The sequence below is a fragment of the Anoplolepis gracilipes genome, chromosome 8 (genome assembly GCF_047496725.1).
Source record: "Anoplolepis gracilipes chromosome 8, ASM4749672v1, whole genome shotgun sequence".
NCBI lineage: Eukaryota > Metazoa > Arthropoda > Insecta > Hymenoptera > Formicidae > Anoplolepis > Anoplolepis gracilipes.
The window spans coordinates 8,204,225-8,231,983 of NC_132977.1; the positions used below are offsets into that span (position 1 = coordinate 8,204,225).

At 32.9% G+C, this 27,759-nt stretch overlaps 1 protein-coding gene across 1 annotated transcript in view; it reads left to right on the forward strand.

Moving 5' to 3' along the window:
• The first annotated feature begins 3,038 nt into the window (after positions 1–3,038).
• LOC140668968 (TWiK family of potassium channels protein 7) overlaps positions 3,039–27,759 on the forward strand; it is a 272,402-nt gene continuing 247,681 nt past the window's right edge. Inside the window, exon 1 of the mRNA XM_072898332.1 lies at positions 3,039–3,854. The gene's annotated coding sequence lies outside the window, so the exon portion shown is untranslated. The remainder of the gene's footprint in view (positions 3,855–27,759) is intronic.

The following is a 27,759-nucleotide window of genomic DNA, read 5'->3' on the forward strand; positions in this document are numbered from 1 at the left end:
AAATTTATCGTTTTTATGCATTATAAAACGTAAAATATTCGATAAACATTGAAATTATGGATGCGAAAATTCATGAATATATATGCATTTCAGTCCATGTATATTAACGATTTATTGCGCAAGTAATAATTCTTGAAAAACGCGTAGATTATTGATACGTATCGTAAATCATGTCAGATTTAAAGGATTGCATTATGCATGTTACGCACTTTTTCGCAGCGAGAGAGTTGAAAATTTAACATTTTTATTTTTCAGAAAACTCCATGTGTGTGCGTGTATATCGAGGAATCCAATATTCGCGTACGCATTGTATTCAGATATGTAATCCCAAAACGTTCGAACGTGTTGACTTATTCGCGCGACGAGTGATAGGAATAAGGGCGTACACCATCTGCTAAATTTGACGCATGCATATTCAACGGGCGTATCATTCGAATATCGACACCGAGCTCGAAGGTACCTCGATTCCTGAAACGTACGCGATGTCGGCGTCATTACATCGGAAGTGGTAGCGCGCGCGGGAATATGCGGTATGTATGCATATATATATATATATATATATATATATATATATATGAAGATACATTATCTATTGGAATAACATTTGTGCCTAGGTGAAATTCGCGAATAGCGATGTTGTAATATTGAAACCATTTCGTGCGAGCCTTATGTCTCTAATAACATGACAAGAGAGGGTCACTATAGAAATCGTCGCGATATCACATGTAACTTCATGTAATAGAAGCATTTTTTGTTTTCCATACATCTCTTTATGAAAATTTTTTCGTCCTTTGTATTTGTGCCTGTTACTAAGTAATAAATGACGAGAATTGGTCTACGAAGATTTATCGTGATATTTCAAATATATAAACAGACCTTTGTAACGCATGGATCTTAAATGGAATCACTTTCAGTTAAATAGTTACCCTGAGTCAATAGTAAAAACACTTAACTATTCTCTGTTCGATAAGACAATATATTCCTCACAATGTTTTACATAGGAGTAGGATATTCGTTATAACGATTCGTCAAGAGAAGTGCAATGTAAAGAGGAAAATTGTAGGTAGAATTATAGAGACTTTTACATTTATGTAAATGATAAATCCAAATTATTAATTTATATTTCTTTTTAGTAAAAAATATTTTTGTATTAATATGTTAAAGAATTGGATAGTTATATTTTTATTTAAGCTTAGCAAAAAGTCTGGAAATATATTAAATCAATGAGCAATAGATAATACAATACATATAATTATTTATGTATTTCGTATATAATAAGATTAGTAATAATAATCCTTGAAAAGTAAATGTAATATATAGTTATCAAAGTTATATCTTTCCTCTCGTTAAAGTATTAAAATTAAAAATAATTATTTTTGTGTTGGATGGATAAAATGAATTTTTTCGAGAAATTTTAATATACGAAGCAATTAAAACTTTAACAATGATTGATTACTGCAGATGCATTTGATATAAAAAAAATTTGTTCGTTATGTTATTTAAAATATAATGTTAATCTAAAAAGTTTTTCGTACATAAAAGAAATGAGACGGACGAGCAGACGCTCATTCCAGTTGTCGTACTTTCAATCCATTAAGTTTCCAAAAATTTAAGGTTTCAATTAGAAAGGATATTCTCGTTTATAGTCTACTCTTTTCTAGATGCGAGGGTCGATCTTTTCGAGCGGTGTGTGCTATAAAAGGGATAGCCAGAGGTCTAATTGCAGCCATCAGCGAGAGCCGGCGAACCGGAAGCGCGCGGGCGGAAACTTTGAGCATTCTTTGCGAGGTCCTCCATCGGGCGTGGAGCGTCGAACGCGTCGAGAGAATTCCACGGCAATAGCAGCTCCGCGCTCTCTTTCGCAGGTGATCTCTCGTGCAAAGGCTCTGGTCCATTTTTCAGTATTAGGAAGAAGCGATAGCCGCCGAGGCGATCGGTAATCGATATCCGTGGAGCTCGTAAACTGGCCAAACAACGATACGTACAGCCCGATTGGTTTAGCTTCGCGGAAGGCGAATACAGGTGTGCGATTGGTTGAGCAGGTGAACGATTGGCTCGATCTATCGGGCTTCCGCGTTTAGCTCTCTCCTTTCTCGTTTCTGCCTTTAGCTTTTCTTCGGTCTATTTGCGGCACGGAGTCGCGTATAAAGTACGCAGAGCGTTGCGAGAACAGTTTTATGAAACACGAGAGATTTTTTGGAATATTTGCTTTTTATATTAGCCTCACTATGTTCCTTATTTGCTACCGGTTTTTTGCCTTATTTCTCGAATGTTATAAAAAGAATACTTTTGTGGCTGCTCACATTGATCTTTAAGATACGTAATATTGAAATGTGTTTTTAAGAAAGAGTTTAAGCTATAAAGGATCTTTTTTTTTTATATAACATAATTTTTCATAAAAAATTCTTTGTAATATTATGATCGCAATATGTTAAATGGAGGGATATTTTTTTTCTGCGATTCACACCATTTTATCAGATATTTTTCGTTATTCTTCCCCGAGGCGCATCGCTCGAACTTATAGTTTTCGCGGGCGTTAACTCTCGCTGCGTCGTGCAATTTAGCGTTTCAGCGACGTATAATCGCGTTAAAAGTCGAGCACCAACTCGAGACGAGGCGGTAATCGCCCGTTCTATCCGATAACGAGTTTCGTCTAACTTCGCGACTGCGTAGCGGCGAGGAAAGAGAGCGAACAAAATAAAGGGGCCGTTCACGGAGACAGTAGGCAAAAGGTGAGAAGAGTAAGAGAAGGGCCAATAGAATCGCAAAAAAGCGAAGTATTTTCCATCTCTCTCTTCCTCATATATATATTGATAAACAATTTTATTATAAATCATAAGTTTTTTACACGTGCATTTTTACAAATAATCGTAACTAATATGATAATGATAAAAATAAAAAAGAATTTGCATGAAGGAAATATTTTGTACACAAATTTTTCAAAATTAAAATATAATTATAAATATTATATATATAATTAAAAAAAAATTATGTATGAAAATTTGTCATACATAAATTCTTTATTAACATTGCGCAACATAATCGCTACTTTTAATATCGATTATGATTATTTATAAGAATGTGCGTGTAAAAAATCTTTTGATTTACAATAAAATTTCATATCGTCACGCGTCGTGTTCGTGTTCGTGCAGAAGTACTCGAAAATCCGTCTGTGTTTCTTGCATTTTATATAATCGTTAAAAGTGATTCGGGTCCGTACGCGAATCGCGAAAGAAGCGCCGAGAGTTTGAGTAAGCATGTAGGTATATTCGATTGATCGATGCCGTTGTCGTTAAATTCGCGCATAACATTCGGTTCGTCGGTTCGGTGTTTCTCGTCGAAATCTCACTTCACACGCATTTCGGGCGTGCACTTGAAGCGCGCGCTTCGCATCGTTCGCCCATTCGAGATGTGTCGTACGCCTAATTAACAGCGTATCAGGAGTGCCGAGTAAAGTGTCGGTCGACCGTTGTATTGAAGTGCGCGTACTAATTAGTTGCTCTTATCGCCATTACCAAATATCCGAATGGCAGTGTTGGTGAACGCCGTGTAGAACATGGCGCGCGTTTGCGCGTCGATCCTGTTCGTTTCGCGGAGTGAACGCCATTAAATGTCATTACACGCGCGTCTTCGAAGTAAATCGCGAATTTATACGCGGGAGCACCGTGAGTGCCGGGAGTGCGAACGATTGTAAAGCGTGCGCGATCGTAATTAGTCGCATTTTCCGATATCCATGCGTGCGTGAATGAGCATCCTGGACGAGATTGATCTGGTGCGGCTTTTCGAATCGGCAGCTATGCCATCGATACCGATGGAACAGCCAATGGATATTGCCAGCATCAATACACAGCCCAGTGAGTAAATTTATTTATTACCTTTGCCTGTAATTATATATTTATTTGTAAGGATTTGCCACTATGTTGTATACATGGCATTTGGTGCTGCGACCGCGATTTGATGAACGCTTAATTATTCTCGATACGTTTCCGCCAACTGAACAGCGAAAACAGAATTTATTTTGTCTGCCGCTTAATGACGTGAAATACATCAAGTTTGATATCTCGTACATACATATACATGAACCTTTATAATTTTTTGTTTCGAATAAAAGCGCGATGTAAATGATGATGGTAATTAAATGATAACAATAAAGTTATATTATGTGTGTTGACCGCTCACACGATAAAATAAGATCATTTAGGCGTTACTTGAGCAATCATTAGTGAAAGACATGTTATAAAAAATATATGAACGATGAAAAATAATATTAAAGAATATAAAACAATCTACAATAATCAATCTAAATAAAAAAAAAAAAATATATATGAAAAATTATTTTATATCCATTCACAAAAGCTTAAAAGCCGCGATGTCATAATTAAATTTTGTTGAGGTGCTCCACGTGTTAAAAAGTTATATTCTACATGCTAAAAGTTGTATAATTTATCGCATAAATCTCATTACACTGCAATTTTTATTCCGTCTCGTACAAAGCGCATTTTTTCGTTAGGAACGGACTTCTATCTCGGCCCCAGCGACCGATCTCTCGTGAGAGATATTGCGCAAATTGTATGTATAAGTAATTCTAAAGTTACGAAGCTGAAATAACGAAAGCGGTTCGCGATAGGAGGGATGCACATCATCCACGGTCGGATACTGTGTCTCCCTCAATTTCTTTTGTTTTCTTTTGGTATTATCGTGCGGGATTGTATCTTGTATGGTAGCTTCGCTCGAGAAACTTTGAAGAACTTCTGCGGCACGAGCCGTCTATATGCGCGAGTAATAAATATTTTACCGACCATCCTCTTGACTTCTTCGTCTTTTGTGCCGTGTTTCCATGCTGTGCCGCGATTCCACAAAGCTTGCAACTCATGGTTTCTCAACATGATTCATTAAGTGCAAGCAGAATTACATGAAAGTACTAATTTCTCCTGTAACCAATATTAATAATTCATCATTTTCATTGTTCTATTTAAATCCTTTGAAGCAAAATGACGTTGGTATATTACGCAATAAGTGGGGGGAAAAAATTTTTAGTTTTTGTTTGAAAAGCAAACGTTTTTTATTATGTCTTTAAATAAAATGATGTATTTATTTTCTCTTATGGTATAATAATAACGACAAAAACAAATTTCAGTTCTTAAAACATTACTTTATTTTTATATGGAAATACATAAATTAAAAATTAAATTAATATCCATTAGATTAAACAGATATTTTATCTTTAAAATTAAACAATTTTTTTTTTTTAATTTTTATGACTAAATAAAGTTAAAATATTTGTTAATTCATATTTAATTTAATTTTTAATTTACGTATTTTTATATAAATGTAATATTTTTTTTTAATTATACAAAAAGCAGAAAGACAAAATGTTTAACACTCATTATTTCAAGTCGATTTCCTTGCAATGCAATGTAATTTTTGATCAAACAAATATTCGATTCACCCAATTCTGATATTATCCGAGATGTCGATTATATAAAAAGAACTTCTATCTTTGGATTGCTTCCATTAAATAATAAAACGGCTTCTCGGAGAAAATGCTTTTCTGCCAGCGGAAGTTGTTGGTGTTGCGCATCGACCCGGATATGTACGAGTTCAAGGAGAATCGGGAAACGATCATGTGGTCGCGCGCATGTAACACGTGCCGGGTGTATTCTCGATGGTACGTGTTGCTCTTTGTTTCTCGCGTGTCTCTTCGTTGCTTCTTCTTTGGTCATCCGAGTAGCGATCTATCGGTTGCCCACATCTGTACATGTAACAAGATCTGACGACATCGTCTCGAGTTAAACCGATTGGAGAAGTTGATTAATTTTTCCACACACGTACATTACTTTATCGATATTAGTTAAAATACTTTTTTTTTATACTATATCCTGGCACAATATTGTTATTATAGTATCGATGTTTAATAGAATTTATTATATTATTAATGTGCTGCTATGTGTAAATTAATTGCTATTTTTGCTTGTATTTTGTGTTGTATTAGTAATATCTAATAATAATGCAAATATGATTTTCATAGTAGGAAATAATTACGCCGTCATGGTTTGCTGCGAGCTATTGTGTATGATTGTATACAAATAAACAATAATGTTCGCGTTGTAATAGCAATGGCGCAGAGAGAACAAGCTATGCTTCGGTTTCTTTCAATTAAACGAAAATAGGTAATAGATTAAATACATATCAAAAAATATATTTATGCATAAAATTATATAGTTTTGAAAAAATTACGAGAATAAATAATGCTTTTACGTGAGCACACACAATGTCAAATAATTAAAATTTAATTGAAATGCACTTTACGAATGCAATGTTGCCTTTAAATGTGACTCGGTATAGTACTTCTTTTTTTTCTTTTAACGTGGTGTTCGCGTAATTATAAAATAGTAGTAGGTTGGTGATAAAACGCGAAAAATGGGGACGAGTGGTACGAACGACTAAAATGTCGAAGGCAATGAGAAAATCGAATTTGGTTGACCGACTGGAAGAGCGTGACCATAAACGGAAATAACGAAGTAGCCCTGGCATTAGGATAAAGTACCGTTTCTCTCGTTGCATTCTGAGGTCGCAGGCTGACGCAATTTGTCGTGGTACATTTTGGCGATGATAAATAAAAAGCACCACGCGAAAGAGTGCTGGCTTTTTGAAGTAAGTGGTCGTATGACAAGTCATATTTTCAACACAATTTTATGCAGTGATAACAAATTGGACATTCTATTTGATAATAAAAATTGATAACTATAATATTTTGAGAATAAAAGGGAGGAAAGTAGAAAATAGAAATAAAGAATACTGAATAGGAGGTAATCATAGAAAGATGATAAATTAAATTTATATACTTTAGTGATAATAATTTTGAAAAAAAATATTTATAATATATAATAGATTATAAATCCATGAAAAATAAGAAACAAAATTTGGTATGATTTTAAAAATTAATCACAATCTTATTATCACATTGTACGATAAAATCCACTGATCATTTTCTATACATTATGGCGATTGATATTTTAAAAAATAGAAATTAGTTGTTTTAGAGTATACTAATTAATAAGGCTCAGTATATCGTTTATCAAACCACGTGCATAGCGCGATCGAAGGCACTTCAGTGTAAAGCTTGTGAACATCATTCATCGCTCATTCACAACTCAAAGTGTTGGAGCGTTACGCTGTCATCGCAATATCAAAATGTCTCGCCTTGTCTCATCTCCATTACACGCGTACTCATCGCTTTGCCGCTCTCAATTTGTCATATGTCTAGAACATCAGATGTACTAAAAGGCGAAGTCTGAAATTATTTTTCGTACGTCAATATTAATGTACGAAATATTTTTCTTAATATTTTGTTTAAATAAATATATATATATATATATATATATATATATTAATTTACGTATTTTTATATAAATGTAACATTTTTTTTTAATTATACAAAAAGCTGATAAACAAAATGTTTAACACTCATTATTTCAAGTCGATTTTCTTGCAATGCAATGTAATTTTTGATCAAACAAATATTCGATTCACCCAACTCTGATATTATCCAAGTTGTTGATTATATAAAAAAAAACTTCTATCTTTGGATTGCTTCCATTAAATAATATATATATATATATATATATATATATATATATATATATATTTATATTAATGTATGCATGCTCTTAATTTTAATATTGTTTTTCGATGAAAAAATTTATTAGAGAAATCGCTACCTCGATTATTACTCGATTACAATTAACTGTACTAAATGTTTCGTCCAATCGTATTGTAGATGATATATATAACGAAGATACTGTTTCATTTGAAAAATTGCGGTGCCTTATCATTACGTGATAATGGAAGGTCGTTCCGCCTCATCGTGTAAGAAGTATTAATTATCCTAAATGAGAAACTCAACCCTACGCTTTCTCATGCTGGGTTTAGAATACTGCGGTTAGAGCAATTTCTTAATGCAGCATTTCTTTAATGAAACTCATCTTCTTAAAATCCCCTCGTTCCGAATTTTCAGTGCTGGTGCGCGCAATGTGCCGGTAAAGCTCTCGACGTCCAATCATGCATGTTCAAACACTTTTCAAGAATATTGTATCGAGATACAGAGACAATCTTTCTGCATCTTACGCTCGAATCTTTGTGGCGTCGGAACATACATATTTCGTTGTGGCAGGCATAAGTAATATTCGACATAATTCGGTGAACGTAATGAAAAGTACGGATTAGATGAATGAAAATCAAAAGTATAATTTTGAAAATTAAAGATATAAAAATAATTTGATGCTGTCACTGTATTCGTAATTGCAATGACTTTTTTAACAATTATTTGAAAATGTTATACATCTACATTTTGTAGAAACTCCTATTTTGTTGTCATTTTTATCTTGAGAACCTCGATTTGGCATATTTACTCGATTTATGTACAGTATTATAAAAACAAGCAGAATATCTTGTACGAACGCCAACATCGCGAGCACGCGCGTATCGTTTGCTTAATTTATTTCAGTCTAACGTGATAATAAAGTGCACCGCGAACTCTGTATCCAGGGAATCCAGGACGGTCTTCCGTAGAAATGGGGATGAGGGTACCTCTGGGGCTGGCGAAAGAGAAAATAAAACTGGGGAATCAGACGGTACGATGCACGGTGTGGCACATCGCCGAAGAAAAACTGGGTAACCGAGGGGAAGAGAGGAAGAAGAGAGAGAGTGCGACAGGTAGGCGGATTCCCGCAGGAACAACTGGAGATGTAAATCAATGGGTGATAAGGGCGGCTGTCCCAGAGGAAGGGGAAAGTCGCCCCTTGCACTCTTTACACAACTCGAAAGGAGGATAGAGGGACCGAGTGGTTGGGCTCGTACCAGGGAAAGGTGGGTCCTTGCTCCATGGAAATGCCTCGTTCGAGAATTATTTATTCGTCGACTTTCGACGAAAATTTTCGCTCTTAAGTGGCCCCGGTTCCGCAGTTCTTCTTTCAACCACCTCATCCGTAAACTCCCGACTCTTCTTTCTTCTTCCGTCGATTGTGTCGTGTTTTATCTTAAGATGAACGCGACCCAATTGCGTTTCCGATCTCGGTGAGTTTAAAAAAGCTTATTGTTAGTCACAATTCGCATAAAAATGTTATATATATATATATATATATATATATATATATATATACATAACATTTTTATGCGAATTATATGTATATTTAATATTTATTCAGCATATCATAATATGACAAATTTTTACATATTAAGGCAGAGCTTTAATGACAGTACACGTGTGTTTGATAGTGTGCTTTAAAAAAAGATTACGCTTTATGTATCAAATAAATAACTTTGTTTTCGATGCGATTCTAATTAAGCTACGAAATGAAAATTCTTTTGGAGATAATGCATTTGTGTGTACAATGTTGTTAAAGTTTATAGACCATTTGTGTTTTGAATGTGATCGAAACGGTAGCAGCAAATCGTGGCTGATTGCTTCGGGGATCTCTCGATTTCAACGAGACGTACGACTCTCACTCGCGGAATTTAACATAGCGGTCAAATTAACACAGCCACGAGATAGCACCAACATCGTGGCGGTCAGATAAAATGCAAAACGTTGCTGGTGACATGTAATTACTGACAATACAACTGCAAATCGTCGTGACGCAGTACTGTGGATTTACAGTGTTTTCTCGTTTGTTCTTTCTTTCGTTTGTCTTTTCTTTTTTCATTTGCATTCCTATTTTCTTACTGCTTGCAACATTATAACTTTTCTCTATTTTCCTGCGTCATTGTTTAAAGACTTCTAGTTATAGAATTTCTGAAGAGCATGGAACGGGCGCGCGCGATTGTTATGAACATTTGAATCATATTGTTTCTCCTCTCGTCATTCAATTAAGGCAAAGATTATCGATTTTACGAAAGTTACCCCCGAGTCACCAGCCACGTAGAACCGAGTTTTCGCGTGATATATGTCGCAGTTCTATACGTGGAAATCGAACCGCATCTGCCGACATGTCATTCGTAACCTTAATATCTACAGAATCGTAATAACGATCATTCTTTTAAATTACTTTTTCCCATTGAGAACTTTCCTCTTCTCAATTACGTTGGATGTGTATAATGTATGGAGATGCACTGTCATATTGTTTTGATACTAAATAATATTCTTTATAGAGTTAATATGCTCTTTATTAAAAGACTTAAATTGACACAAAAATTAGTCACATCTATGTTTAATTTTTTATTAAATATAATTTAATATATATTTTTTCGTTTCAACTTTATCTTTTTTCATACATATGAGATTATGGCATATAAATATTATTTGTTGATTTTTTTTTAAATATCAATTTAATCGTCCAGTTTAAAATTGCTTAATTTTTCGAATAAGTCATCGGTTATTGAAATTTCCTGTTTATTGTAATGCATGATCATACGATAATTCCTATGGCTCACGCAATTCTACTGAAGCGTTGCATCGGTCATGCATCTCGTTGTGACCGTGCGATCAATCGTTGCCACGAATTATTCAATGTTATCGTTATCATAAATCCGCCGGGTGTCCTGTTCACGCTCGCGTTCTGTGACCACCGGAATGATCCTGATAAATTATCGCGCCGGGGGTGGAGATGGGAGGTATACCTGCAATGCTGACAGCTGCAAGAGACGTGGGTGTGCTTAAATTTTTGTCCATACATGCGTATCTATGGAACGTAAATAGATTGAAATATATATATATATATATATATATATATATATATATATATATATATATATATGTGTGTGTGTGTATTTGTGTGTGTGTGTGTGTGTTTGTGTGCGATTAAAGATATTGAGATATATAATATGATTTATTTCAACATTACATTTAAGTAGTGTACATAATATAATGTACATTTTAACGGATTAATCGTCTAAAGTCTTTCAGTAGAAGGATATTTGTACATATTACAATTAATTCACGGAGGAGTTATAGGCATAAAAATATATTATATAATATATACATATATGTGTATAATAATTGTGATATATCTAATAATCGTTTTTATACCGGAGGTATTTTTTTACTGGCTATTACGATGCTATTTATATTGTAAGAATATTACATATATGTTTTACACATTTGATGAAACATATTTCATTAAAATAATAATACAGAAAGTTCACAAAGCGACAATTTTTATTGCAAAAGTGTCATTCCGTAGATACACAGAGGTTATGATTAACGGACGATAAAGTTTCTCGTCGTTTTACAGTTGACTCGTTTTAATATTCCATTCGGTTCGTGTAGATTGCTGGTTTATATTTTCATATTTATTAAGTTGAATATACTGACTCTCTCGTTCGCGAGTAAAAAATAACTTATGTGATATATATTTAACTGTTTCAATTAACATGCATCGAATAATTTGCATACGTTCTCTATATTTATAAATTTTTTATATATAAATATAAGAAGAGACATAAGAATAAATAAATTATGACAAAAAATTATGCTATACATATATCGTATATAATATCGTGGCAGTCAAGATATTAATTCAACGTGTATGTAAAGCTAGCGTATCATTTCATGGAAACTTATGAGTTAAAGAGAGAGTTAGAGATAGAGAGAATATTTAAGTGAAGAGAGAATATTTAATTGACAAACTGAGACGCTAAGCTCATGCAGCGTGTTGCTTTCATTCTACAAGATTTTTCTTATCATTTTTAGTCAATTTTTCAAAAATTTATTCATAGTTTTATACGAGTTTAAAAAAAAAGTTTTACACTTGAAAAGAAAAGAATATCGATTAAAATTGTCATAAAGAAACGTACACATACATATATACACATATGTAATGAGATGTTGACCAATTTTTGAGAGTTCTGTTTATTCTAAAACAGTTTCCGTATTATATTGAGCATATTTTATATAACAGTAAAATTATATATTTTTAAAAATTTGATTAAAATAATAAGGAAAACCTTGCAGAACATAATGAGTTTATTGCATGAATTTGGCGTTTCAGTTTATCCTAATAATTTTTTTTTAGTTGAACTATTGTTTAAACCATCAAGAATTATACGACTATTTGTTTAAACCATCAAGAATTATAGAATTATTGAAAATACAACCAAAATATCAATTATTAATGAGTTTGTACGAAATGATACACTAAAACTTTATATATACATTAATTAAGTCTCATTATTTGTCATTCGCGTAATTTATTTATTTTTTACGCGTATCGGGGATAATACATGTAAACGTACGCAATAATCTAATTTACATATTATCGCCACTTAGTACATAAATACGTAATTGATGTTGTTTGATATTATTTTAATAATGTTTTCATATATGCATATGTACAATTTATCGTTAGTCAACATTATTCTTCTGCTGCAAAATTTTTCTGAGATTCAAGTAAACGGGAAAATAATCTGCAAAAAAAATTGTTATTTTACATTATATTTTAAGCTGACAAGAATGTTAAAATAAAAAAGCGATTTTTTTATTACATTCAATGATTTAATAATTAAATGCGAAAATTCTAAAAAGAACATATGGTTTCATATTTTGTATTTTTGGATATATTTCTAAAAAGAAATAGGTCTCGCTCACTATTGTTGCATGTTCTATATTGAAGATATTTTTATGTGTGATATAATGCAAGTATCAACCACGAGGCCATAACGTTCAGCATAAAATACACATGTGTACGGATACGGACAGATACGATTTTGTGGACTCAGCTTTCCAGAAAGGAAATTGTTTTGTTGCATGCTAGACTTGAGTCATCCTTTTCTATGCAAAGTAGCATTTTGGCTATGATTATTCTGAATTATAACTTTGTAATCTAGTATAATATTCATTCGTACCAATTCTTTTTCAATGTAATATACGATGTAAGAGTCTAATTAACGTTATGAATGATTCAAATTTGAATTCAGCATAAAGAAGCAAGAAAAAAAAGTTCTATAATATTAGTATAATAAGGATGCATAAAGGGCGGAAAATGAGTTAAAAAATTTCCTCGCATATGGCACTTGAATTGCAAGAAAAGTTCACTTGTGCTCGAATATTCATATTACACTTTGAGATAAAATAATATTAAGGAAAAAGTAATGACACATTATATGAGGTAAGTAACATTAAAATGTACGAATGAGTGATCAAGTAAGGCAAACTTTATTGGATAACAGCAGGCTGAGAAATTTTTCAAAGAGGTTTCCATTACGTGTAGCACCTCGCGCGGAGATTGGACTGCATCTTTTACAATCGACTCGTGAATATTTGAAATTCTGCAGCAGCCAGACAGTCGAATATATTCGAAACGCAAAAGTTCCGCACAGGTCAGGTCAAGAACATTCAAATCAGGTAAGAAATATTAATATCTTGATCTTTTTTGTTATCAATGCAATTTTTTATTCACACTCTATAATTACATTAATGCGACAATTGTTTTACTTTTCTGAAATTGCATCGTTGCAAGCGACTTTTTTCAATTTTATTTCTGTTTAATGAATTGCATAATGTGATATAATAAATTTAGTAATTATTAAAATAATCAGTAATTACTAATCAGAGTTATTAAATAATACAGCAGTACTAATTTTTATTGTTCTATATATATATATATATACACACTTTCTTTAATTTTATGCATTTAATTTTAAACTCAGTAAATACAATCAAATTTGAATTTGAATTTGAATTTTGATTCACATGCATATTACTACAATGAGAGTCTGAACTTTCTCGGGGAGTAGTAATAATAATAATAATATCTAAATCTGTTAAAATAAAGTAAAATAGTATTTGAAATTTTTCTTCGACAATTCTTTCTTTTTCTCTTTTTTCTAGATTTCATTTCGTAATTCTTCTACATTGTATTACAGATTACTTTTTCCTGTTTATAATATATATATATATATGTGTGTGTGTGTGTGTGTACTCTTAATAAATAAAAAAAAGTAATAAAATATTAACTAATTAACACTCATTTGGTCTATTAATTTTTAAAATATTTTTTATAATAATAATGACGTTTTTGAAACTAGCAATTATAAATAACGTATATAAATTATACGTTAATCTAATTTACTTTTTATTTCTGAATTTACTTGTAGAAGAAAGACAAAACGAGATTAAAAACTTAAATTTTCAATATCACACATAAAAATATCTTCAACATAGAACATGCAACAATAGTAAGCGATCTATTTTTTTTTTCGAAATATATCCAAAACAAATAAAAATGATTTTCCGAAAACGATCAATTATTATGTTTATCATTATATCGTACAAATCACATATCTATTTTTATGCTTCGTATTTATTGTTTAATTTATTTGAATTATTTAACTGATCCTAATGCGAGTAACGTGAAATTCGAGGTGAAATCGTAGCAGCCACATAAATTTTACAGTATTGTATAATGCGAACACGTAGCAGTGCGAATAAATCGATGGTCGAACAACACACATCGTGTTGAAATTACACAAATTGCAGTTTTGTCGTAACTGTGTGGAAGTAATTTTTTTTTCGTAACAATCTGAAACTTTGCCGTAAGATACTGGGAACATTACGCTTCGAAAGAGTCGATACTCAACAGCACAACTGCGACGCTAACTCTGAAATGGCGAACTTTTTATTTAACGGTGTACTTGAAATCATACGAGTTGTTTTGCAGCTGCACATACGTATATATGCGTTCATACGTATCGCATACGTGTGTACGCGTATACGAGTATTTCAGCAGCGCTTATACCATCGGTTAAATGACAACGTAAAGCACATACGCAACTATTAAGTACGATTTTACGCGAGATAGCACTGGACAAATCGTCGTTTTATATATATATATATATATATGTGTGTATTATATATCTAGCCGTTTTACGTTTTAATCGAGCTTACATGTTCTCTAAAGAATGTTCGTAAGACATCAACATAATCGAAGTATTTTCTGGGAGTCAAAAGCGATACACGGATTCTCGTGTACCAAAAGTTGAATTTTTAATTAACGTCAACATGTGAAGTATATCAAGAAAATAAAATAAAAATTCTTTTATATTTATTACTATAACAAAAAGAAAAGAATCGATTAAAGCGAGGTGTAGGTAATAGTTGTATATAGATGTATACCTATAAATTTATGATTTTTTATTTCAATATTTCAATATATATTCTCTGCTAAATTTTAATATCTTTTTCTTCTCTCTTGGAAACGCAACTAAATTGGAAAATAAAAATCACTACGCTATTAAATATGTTTAATAGAAACAAGTTTCTAAAAAAATCAACATTTAGATAAGCAGGTCTTATAATTGATAAGCGCAAGTTTAGTTGCAGGATTGTCGACTTTTTCTTTAAAAATTTATCTAACGAGATACTTTTGATGTTTATATTAAATTCGCGAAATTACTTAAATATGATATAGCTGGGAGGAGACAGTATAATAAATTAATCCGTTTTCTTAATTAACTCATCCTGTTCAGAAAAGCGAGCGGCCAACAACTGATTCATGATCAACGGAGCGCTATGTTTTGAAACATTTCGAAATGCATGACGACAAAGCCGTCTCTCAGACTGAATAAAAATTAAACCAATTCTTTAATGTCCACTTCATAAAGAAACCGGAAGAAAGGATCGCGGAGTGTAGCTCGAGAATTATGCTTTAGCATTATGATTCCCACAGACAATGGTCAGTATATATACTTGGAAATTCCAGCGCCGTCACAGGGAACCTTAAGCTTACGATAGTTTAACAGAGATTTGAAAAGTGAATCAAATTTTAAATTTTTATCAAGCGCCATATCCACCTAGACAGCTTATAAATTGGCAAAGCCTCTTCCTTATATCTATACATTTTTTTTTATAATGGAGCAAAATATAACTGCGGAGTATTCTTTTATTGCTTTTTTGATATTCAATGTATTTTTTTTTTTTTTTTTGGCGCATGAATGTTGGGATTGCTGGAATATCGATGTAACCTCAATATTTATTTACCTTGTTTTATGCGTTGCATTATAAATTATGTTATGAAATAATATAGAATTTTTTATCTTATCATGATGCAGCATCACCCAATATCAGATATTTCGCGAATATGAAACGAGTATCTCGTTTTGCGACACATGATAATCTGGACTCGCCAGGTTATCACGTGTCGCGTGCGACGGCTCTGCTCTTGATCACAGAATGACTCTTTTCCTTTTATCTATCACATACAAACAAAATCAGAAATGCTCTTTGATTCTAATGTGTTTAGCATACGTCAGTGCTAGTACTGCGAAATCTATCCATCAACTTTAAAAATATATATTTCTCATATCGAACTTCACTTAGCTAACATGATCACTGTATTAAGAGGATTTCAAATAGTTCTTGTAATATAATCTTTGTTTCTTACATGTCTTGATTGACATATATTATTTACATATCTTTAATTTCAAATTTAAAGTACTATTATGGTGTATTTAATCTAATGAGATTAGGTGCTATTGTACCGAAAGCAAACTTAAAATAAAATCATAAATTCCAGGTCAACAAGTGTAGCAATTCGTATAGTTCTCCGAGATTATCGGATTAAATAATTTAATATCTGCTGCTAAGTATATATCCTGTTTATAACTTTAATATTGCAAAATTGTGTTATATTCACTACGCGTACGAGCACTAAACCGTCACCGATTTAACAATAAGCAGTTTGAGTATAACGCTCATATCTGGGAGGAGAGAAAACGGTTGAAATAGCACTTTTCATACCGCGAACAGAAATTCAACCATAACGTAGTGCTCATATTGTGTACAAAGTTTAAGGCTTATTGCGCGACGCGGACTTTCGACGAAAAACGACGGAGATTTTGTCGATGGCGCGTGACTCGGATACGATACAAAGGATCGTCTCTCGGAAAGCTCGAAATTTCTTTTCGCTTCTCAATTTCGTCAGTCTGTCTCCTATACCTGATGATTTCGATAAGTCTTTTTCGTTCTTTTAATGCGTTACGATCAAAATGTCACGCCGGAGCATCGATTTCTGGCCACCCTGCTAGCCAACACATATGTATATATATCCTGGGACATTTGTTTTCGTACGATCGATACCATCCGGAACGCGCGAACGAGCAACATTCGCGTGCCAAATCATAAATATATCATGATCTCGACGATAAGAACGAAGACGAAAAGTGATAAAGTCATAGATAACATCAAGTGAAGAGACAAAATAACAACGATAAGTTTATGCTCTAGCTGTTTCTTTGCTTTTTAACTTTTGAAAATGACAAATTTTTCGTGTAAAACAGGTTTACTTTTTTTTTACACATGTATTTATCATTAAAGAATCGAATATGAACTAATTATTAATAACTCTTAATTTAATTTAATGTTTAATATAATATTTCATTTATATCTAAAACAAATAACACTCGAATTTTATTCTCTTTGCAAAGTAGTTATTATGTAGTAGTTGACTATGTAAAGTTCAATATTTATTATTTAAAAAAATAATATTAACATATTTAATAAATAATATTAATGTGCGAGTTGATGAAAATGATATAATAAAAACGTGCGATATTTCAGGGAAACTTCAGCATGGATTTATACATTCGTGTAATTTGACATGTAACGCTAGTGAACGGATAAATATTTATTTACATATATTTAATTGTGAGGAGGGAAACCAATGAAATCGTTTTTTTTTCTTTTTTTTATGGAATACGTCGATGGATACGTATCCGTCGATGGATATGTATCCGTCGATGTCGATCCGTGGAGTCTTCGTTATTTTTAAACTTTTCCATTGAGACTGACGTGACATATTCACTCAAATTCAGATCATATACCTGCGATCGTAGTTATTGGCAGCCAGGTGGCAGACGTATTTTGGGAGAATCGCAAGTGGAGTGAACTATACGCGCATATAACTGGGGCAGCCAATAAAAGTCCGATGGAAACGATAACGAGCACTCGTCAATGATCCCATATGGATATATCTCTAATTTTTATCCTTGTTTTCCTGACCACTCGTTTATATTTTGGTATTATTCATTATTTCGGCCTTCGTCGCATGTCGTGAATGTCTGCGTCAATTTTTTTTTTTTCGTTATCACACATACCAGTTACATAACATAGATTGCTACTTTTTAAAAACAGCCATGGCCTGCTGCAGGCGACATCGCACGATATTGTCGTGTGTCACTGTTCGAATGGAACTGAATAGTCACGTGAAAAATTCACGCGATTAAATGAGGTATGTGGTGAAAACGGTTAGAGTTTTTATTTCGATTTCTCGTGAGATTGAAAAATTTCGTGAATAACGAATAACATCAGAAAGAAAAGAGCCACGTGCATTCTCGATGAGACTCATTGATTATCTAGATCCTTAAAAATTATTACTTCAGTTGGATAATTTGAACGAGTCGAGATTCGAGAATTTAATTACCGTGAGAAGTTTCAGAGTTTTAAAGCTGTGCAATTTCTAAGGCAATGAAAGAGTCGTAAAGAAATCATCCAAGCTTCAGTAACGATTTTTACTAAAGATATTGAAGTTCAAGTGAACTGAATAAATCAAAGACAATTTTATGTTGTATTTATATGTTTAGCTGGGGTAGAAAAGATCGTATTTTTTATGAGTATCGATAAAATGAGTATTCATAAAGTAATATTGTGTAAAAATGTGTGTACTACACAAAAAAAGAAGAGAAAATAAGTTAATATACGTACGAATATATGTATATCACGTGTATAATATTAAAGATTATTTATTATATAATTACGATTTTACTGATTTTAAATAAAAATTTTAGCAAAACGTTTGACATTTTAAAATAAATTCATATTATTTGTTTTTATTCTTCTATACTAAATTTATACGCTGTATAAAGCTTTAGTTTATGTAATAATCGTATATTTTTATTTTTTGCAACATTTCAACGTTTAATTGTTGATATATCTAAAAATATTATACATTAAATTATTATTAAATTAATATTTAGTTTAAATAGTTATTTTATTGCAGAAAGATAATAATAATAATAATAATTATTATTTTATAATGCTATCTACCAATTATAATATCTATCACACACAAGGATAAAGAATATTAAACAATTGATAATAATTAACAACATGTAATGTCGAAAATTGATGATAAATGGAGATCTATTTGTAATGAATGTACATATATGATATTTACAATGGAAACGTAATAGTCTACACGAGTATTTTCGACTAAATAATTAATTGCGTGATCAAGTGGTCTTTCGTATATATGGCCGGAAAACTGCCGGAATATCCTATTTCGAATAAAGCCGTCGTTTCTCGCCGTAGCAATTTCGTCTCAATTCGTTCGAGGTTGCCGCGGAGAGTTACTGTGGCTTTTCCTCGGTCGGTGGATCTCCCGGTTGCGTATAGAACGCAAAATAGTTCGCTCCCTCGTTTCCGCTCGGAATACTTTCCGCATAGTTCCGGCGAATTACGTGGGTATGTACTATACTTGGCAGTGCGATTTAAATAGTTCGAAGGGATTTGCCGCGGAAAAATCCGATAAGAGCTTCCTTAGCGTTCCGTTTGACGATTCCTGGCTCGGCAATTCCTACAATTTCGCCTCTGCCACATCTATTCCTCTTTTCCTCCTTTCAACTCTCCGCACTTCGAACCACCTTTCGCGACGGCAAAAGTAAACGGGCTACTTTGTTCGTAATATTTAATGATCTTTTCTCTTTTTCTCTCTTTCCACACTCTATCTTTCGCGTTCGATCTCGAAAAAGGGTAGCGAGAATCTTGAATACTAATTTATTAACTACGGTTGTTAATTGAATCGTTTGATGGCCTGTTACGACAGTATATAACATGGAAATCTGATTTTCTTAGAGTAGAGAATCTGTCGCACGAGAAATGCAACTTTCTATAGCAAATAACTTAAGAACTTAAGAAATGATGATGAAATTAGCGATGCGCAAGCAAGAATACACTCCAGCAGTATATATTTGTATATATTCTATAATATTTTTAATAGCAATTTTTGAGCACGAGTATTTTATAAAACGAATGCGCGCAATATTTTCGATATCTACTTTATATTCTGGTCGGTATACATATTGTTGCATATTACACAAAAAACAATATTTCTTTCCGAGTGAGTTCCAATATATTATGCATATTGCCGATCTATTTATTTTGTACAGAAAAGATTGGAATATGACATATTATCGCGATGGCTTATGCAAATAAAATAGCAGAAGAAGGTAGCGGATTAGGTCGAAGATAAAAGGTGCGTTAACACGCTCTACGAAGTGATTAAAAAGTTTGTAATCAACGCGACGATCGACGCGGGGTGATCTTCGAGGCCGTCGCTTTTAACGGAGAAAATTTTTCCCTCGAGCGATTTTACTGGCAGTTCTGATTTCTCGCAAACTCGATGCTCTGGCAGGTATTTTTTTTCGTGACAGGCAAGTGCTCGAATTGAGTTGGGAATTGCGTAACCCCCCCCCCCCCCAATTAAATTTCTCCATCCGCTTGCTGGTATGATTCGAAATCGATACCGGTATCTCGAATGACATCGGCTAATGATGTCGATGAGCACGAATCTATGAAAAAAGGTGGAAATCGGAAAAGAATTCTTCCGATACGCGCTTGTCGTTCTTATTAACTTGCAATGATCTCAATGAGAGATGAATTGTTTTCACGAAGAAAAAATTCGCTTTTTGAAGAATATTTTACGAAAATTTACTCTGATGCATTGTACATACTCTTTAATCTGCAAGAAAAATATTGTAATTACCACTTACATAAATTTATTCTTTTCACGTAAAAGAAGATTTCATTTACATTCTTTTGATAGATTGTTCATTTTTGCTTCGAGTTTATTTTCAAAATGTACATATTTGTGATAGAAAGATATTGATTAATTTGTAATATGCAATCTTCGTACCTCTGTTTCTCGAATGAGTATTTCTCGTTAAAGCATGATACAACTCCGTTCGTCAATTCTACTGGTAATTTAACTTCCGACGGTACGCGACAAAGTTAAATCGAACCTGAATGAAGGATTTCAAGCGTGTTTCTACCTATACCAACAACGAGAATAAAGCCTAATTGTCAGAATGAAATCCAACACATTACATAAGCTTTATTTTTTTATAAAGCGATTTTATTCTATTATTTTAAACTGAAAAATTTTTTAATAAATTTTATAATATAAAATTGTTTTTATTACAATTGTGTTCATTAAAATTAAATGTTTTAAGTATGTGAACAATGAAAATGTGTATAAATGAAAAAAATATTATTAATAAAATCAAACTTTCGCGATTTGTTCGGAACTTTGGTATGTTTTAATGGATAAATACCTAATTGCAACAGAAAAAAAATATTTGTCATTTAAAAAAAAAATTCCACATTACTAACGTGATTGATTAACGTAAAAGCTTTTCACATACTTGAATATACTTTCTCTTTGCCTCCAAATATTTTTGATAGTTTATTTCGATTGAATTTTTGTTAGCCGTCAATTTTCGATAAGTACTTAATCAAACTATCGATTACATTCTCGTTAGCTCTCAATTTTCGAAAAGTACTTGATCAAAAATTCTTATATATATATTTATAGCTTGTTCTAAAATCTTATTTTTTAAATTTATAATTAATATAAGAAATAAAAAAATATATATATGTATATGTATATATAAAATTAATGTGTCACTGTTTTTATATTACTTTAATGGCTTTTACTTAATATGATTTGTTTATTATGTTAATTTTTATTGCTTAACTTTCCTACGATATCATTAATTTTAACATTAGAAAGAATGAGTTTCTGTAGAAGGTTTGACAAGGATGATTAAATTACCTAATCGGAAGAAAATCTGTTGATAATTTTACTTCATAAATTAATATAGTTAATACATAATTATGATAATTTACGACTAATTATATCATACGGTTCTACATATTATGATACGAGACTATGTGTATCCGTTCGCTAATATCACATCAAATGTATAATTTTTAACATGAAAATATTGTACAATATTTTATTTTTTTATGATAATATATGTAAATAATAGAGAAGTAACGTGTAATATTAGAGAAAAATGCTAAAGTGCCTTAAATGCATATTTTAATTTTTTTCAAGTAATATACAAGTTTTACAGGTAATTGCTTTCGGACGGTTAACTGCTCTAATTAACTTTAACCTTTATTAGCTTAACTCTTTATTTCTTTCTGAAAGTAGAACAGTAAAGAAATAAAGAATTAGTTAAACTATAGTTGAAGTTAATCGAAGTGAAACCGAACGTTAAAGGTTTAATCAATGGTTTCTTGAAAGTTGATCACATGAGTTACAATCTCATAGGTATAATTATATATAATTTTATGCACAATGTTTCGATGAGAAGGCGATGTGTTGCATAAATTCAGACAGGTATGTGCTTTATTGAGCAGAAAGTAACGCGTTTCTCTTCAAATTCGAGTTAACTTAAATGTACATAATTGAATATATTATATATTATTCAAATTATTGTTGAAAATTACATACCTATTAAATTTGAGTTGGGTGATTTACATAAACATAAAACTAGGATTTGCATGATTATATATATATATATATATATACGTTCATGATTCTAGTGACGTATTGAATAACAGTAACTATACGATATTAAATTCTAAAGAACGATCTAGGGATATTATACGAGCGCTCGACTCTGAAAAATGATCACAGAAAAAGAGCGTTCTTCTAGTCTGTCAAAGGCAGTATCTTTCCGCACAACTCTTTGAAATTTTACTCCTCTTGCATGAACTTTAGCGTATAAAAAAAAAGGCAAAAACTTTAATTTTGCAACTAAATTTCTAGAATTTTATATTTTTATTTTTTATAATGACATATATACGTATATTAAATCATTTCTTTGAATGATACGCTTAATGACATGTCGACGATCATAACAAGTAATTTTAAAGATTTATAAGATGAGAGTAAGACTATATCTAAGGTGGATTTAAAACGAGACTTTGCATATTGTACGAACAAATGAACGAAGAGAGGACGAGAGCCAGAGATTGTTATAAAAGAAAATACGATAAAATCTTTATCGCCATTCTGACAATTTCCATTCTTCTTCTGCATCGAATGAGTCTTTATTCGAAATATTTAAATGCTCACTCTGTCCTACTGCCGTATTCTCAGAGACTTTTGCTTTCTACAATCTTTTTTTCTTATTAGGATTAACCGACGATATTATTCTTCAATTTGGATTAAGTTCTTTCTTCTTATCTAGCACAGGCTTTCTGAACTCGTCCAGCATATCGAGAAAGGTGAGCCGAAGAAACTCTGCTGGCTTTCTTGTACGGTCGATTTTTAAAAATTAGCACTTTGATTAACATTATTTTCCAATGAGGGATTAGAGCAAATTTGAATGAAAAGAATTTTGTAGGATAATGTCTTTTATTTTACACCGTTTTAAGAGAACATGGATGGGCAAATTCGTAATAAGAATTATAGAATCTCTCATGATTATTCATAATCAATAAATGATAGTAATAAGTACAAATATTGCGTAAGAGCTGCTTCAACATTTGTGAGAATAAATTAGTGACTGTGTAATTTTTTTCAGGGTAGTTTTAAATAATTACATCGAGTTGCAAGTTTTAAATTTTGAAAATGTTAACTGATCACAATTCTCAGTTTCAAGCACTTATTTGTGGAAAAAGTTAAAATTTTAGCTTCGCACTGTTTTAACTTTGGAATTGTTTTGTGGTCAAGTTACAGGATGTGATACAATTATAGCTACATTGTCATTCCATGCTGACCTGTTTACGAGCTATGGGGTGCAACTAGTAGGATAGTCGAGAAAGTTGGGAACATAGTTTGGAACCCAACTACGAATTACCAATCCGATCTCGTGCGTACGTCCGCGGAGCTTTTCATTCCGTTTTCGCAGTAAACCGCTTTCCTTGGATAACTATTTAAATTTCATTCAAATTCCACGAGTTCCAGCGATCGACGTTATTTGATGGGAATTTCTGCGGTATTTCTCATCCTTTCAGAAAAATATCTGCCGAGTTATTTAGTACAGGAAAAAGATACTTTTGTTTAAATTCTATTTGTCTTTTGGAGAAAAATTTTTTACATACGTACATATATTATGTACAGATTTACGTTATGAAAAAAAAAAGGAATAATATAAAAATAATAATTGAATAAAAATATTTCAGTACAGTCAATACTTTGGAGTTATATGTAATTCATTTAGGTGGCATTTTCCATTAGGTAAATCAAATCCTGTGACAGTAGAATTCTCGCGCATCCGATCTGACAGGGCGCGACGCATCGACATAGCACTTAGATTTATCGAAGAGCCGATATAATTGAAAAAGAAGAGTAACAACGAGATGATTTAATGCCCGTCGCTTTTTACCGCGTACGTCCGTTCATTGCTTCAAATCGACTCGAGGGAGCTTTTCGAGAATCGATAGCTCTCTCGCCGACTATCCCACGGTTAATTCGACCGTTCCATTGTTTCCGGTTTCCGAATCCGAAAAGCGTAGGTGCGAGAGTTATGAAGAGCGTTATAAATGCCATATACAGTGCCGGTTGTTAACAAAAACGTTTTACTGATTCGGTTTTTGTGTAGTAATAATTAAATAGGATTAATGGTACAAAAAGTTTATTCATATATGACGATGTGGTGAAATTTAAAACGGATAAATTGCAACAAAATTTTTTTTGTCTTTTATATTAAAGTAATGTTATATTCTGTTACATAATACATATAATGTTCACTGCCTATATTTAATAAGGTTGAGTTTATTTAGTAATTCGAGTGAAACCAATTGTTCAACAATTATTCTATTTAAATAATTAATTTTTTTTGTTAGAAAAATTGCAAAATTTCTTAAACAATTTTTAATGAATCAGCAAGTTTACTATATTGCAATGAGCGAAACACACACATGTCACTATTATATTATACAATTTCTAATTTCGGAACGCAACAGTCTGCCACATTTATTACTTATACAGGGGTTCCTTCTTGCTCGACATTCACTCGCTTTGCCACCCAAATTCCTTTTTCCTTTCCCTTCCAGACTGCTGGTGCCGATACTGTTCCGCAAGACAGGGAACTCCGGCACGAAGCCGCGCGAATTATCGTACCGACGATAAATGGCGGCGCGTCTTGCTTTTCTTCGAGCGCGCGCGCCAGTGTATCTCGTAAGTGATTTACATCGTTCTCCAATTTCGGGTCTTTGCAGTAAGTACACTTAGGGGCGTTATTCTCTCTCTCTCTCTCTCAATCTCTCTCAATCTGTATCTCTTTCTCTCTCGCGCCACCTTGCCTGCAACTCTTGTCTCCCGCCCCCTCTAACTCTCCCCCGTTCCACGAGAACGGCGAAGTCGGGTGTGATAAGGCCGTAGAGAAGGCGGAATAGCGTCGTGAGTGGAGAACGGGGGCGGGGGCGGGGGTTACTCGAGGGTTGTAGGGTGGCGGATCGCTTCTACCGCCGTTGGGTTTCTTGTAAGCCGGTAATCTTCGGTAAGTAACAAAACACGCGGCTGAGCTTAGGGCACGACGCTCCAGGAATTCTCCAGGCAACTCCATGTATATCGGCTCGTCGTAAAGCGTTAGTGCAGCATTTGATGCAATTCGCACACACGAGATTGCGTGCTTTTCGTATATGTAATAGTTTCGCATTGCTTTAAACGCGCGGTGAGAATTACGCTGCCGTATCATTCTGGGTTCTTGATTGACTTTTTTTTTTTTTCATTATTTTCGTTTACGTTGTTTTATTGAAAAATCAATATTGATATAATAAAAGAGAATCATATATATTATTATATATGTTTTCTCTTGATTTTTTTCCTTTCATCTCTTTTCCTTTTCACTTCTTTCTTTTATGATGCGGTGCGTGATTATTTTATTGCAATCTCCGTTTTCGATTCTGCTTCATGGGATTCGTTACAGAACATTGTTAACGCGGCATACGACACGTATTCAAATATTGATTTTGTCTCGTCGTGTGTCTATTTAAATTTGTAAACTCCATCTGGAATTATTCCGCATTGCATAATGAATGATTAGCGATTGAATGCGTATCCGGACGATTAAAGAATAGCACGTAGAAATGGCACAGTGAAAAGACGTTTCTTTTTTTTTTCTTTTATTGCGATCCGAGCGATTCCGAGTTTTAACACTCGGAAATAGATACGACGAAGGAAGAGGTAGGAAAGAAAAGAAGGAGGGCGCGTAAAACGGCGGAATAATCCTCGGCTGTCGGTATTAAAACCGAATGCTTTATAACCTCCGAGCCGGCGTTCCCTGACCGAGCAGACGCAACAGTCGTTGCTTGCTACCTCGGCAACGACGTTGGACATACTCGAACCGTATTCCGGTACATTCGGGCTTGGAATTTCTCTCCTCTCTCTTTCTATTTCTAGTTTATCTCTGCATCTTTCAACGATGATGGCAGACACACGAGTGTATCACGCCGTATATAATGAGATTATAGTGCGCAGAAATTATTACTCTGCTGCATAAAATGATTATTTTCTAATGTAAGATGTATTATTCTCACATTGCGTTATAATGGCTACAAACATTACACTTGAATTTATTTGAGAAATATTGTTCCGAATAATAGAGAAAAAAATCAAATTCTTTCATATGATTTTCAGATGAAGGCGTAATTTATCATTTATTTTGACGAGTAATCTATCTTTATATAATATACTTGATAGAGTTTATAGTACGATATATTTAATGATTTTGCCGCTTTTGACACATTGAAGGTGTAATTTGCAATTACACGTTGTGTATGAAGTTTCTCATTTCAATGTAGAAAATATCTCATTTTACTACCCTTTTGTTAGCTATTCGATTTTTTTTTCAAACGCCAACACGATCGTGTATTTTTCAACGTGCTTTTATGTTATCGTAGATGCTTGTAATTAAACTCTAATTACCGGTATGTCGTCGTGTCGTGCTCCGCTGACGAGAGGTTCTGACGAAAAGTAAAGAGGGACATCTCGCACCGCACCATGAAACGCCACCGCGTGTCCACGAATACTCTCTAGTCGAGTGGCCGCAGCTGCGCCTCGCCCGAGATAGGTTCCGGCAGGGCTGTGTAAATGATGATGGTGGAAAGTCGGTGTGGCGTTCGCGTTGCTGCGGAAGGTTAATTGTCCTTGTTCCGTTCCGGCGATTATACGACGTATCCCGATACGACAGTTCAGTTTGAACGTGCACGAACCAGAAACCAATTGACCTACATGATTGGAATGGATCGCAAAAGATACATAGTGACACGTAGTGTGTAGTTCGAACACGGGAGAAAAGAATTTTGCCATTGCAGCTTATTGTTTTCTAACGGGAATAACAATCGCGATTAATTACCGTTGCGAAATACATTTTTTTTTTTCCAGATTCAGCGAAATTATTTTTAATAAATAAAATTAGTAATATTATTAATTTTATAAAATTATTAATTTTCAGCAAATATGTTTTTGGAAGTGTTTATACAATAATTAAAACAAAATTATTTATTATGATAGCATAAACATGTCACGCCAGCAAACTGTTTTTTTTTTTTTTTTTGTCTACTTTTCAATATATAATATTTACGTCTAGGTTTATTATTTTTTATTATTTGACCTTATCTACCTAGTGGTTTTAGTCACATAACGAAGATTAATATTGTCCCAAAATTATTTTATTACCTTCATAATTTCAATTATTTTACCTTTGTATAATGTTATGTATATCATTTTTATATATCGCGTTGTCGCATAT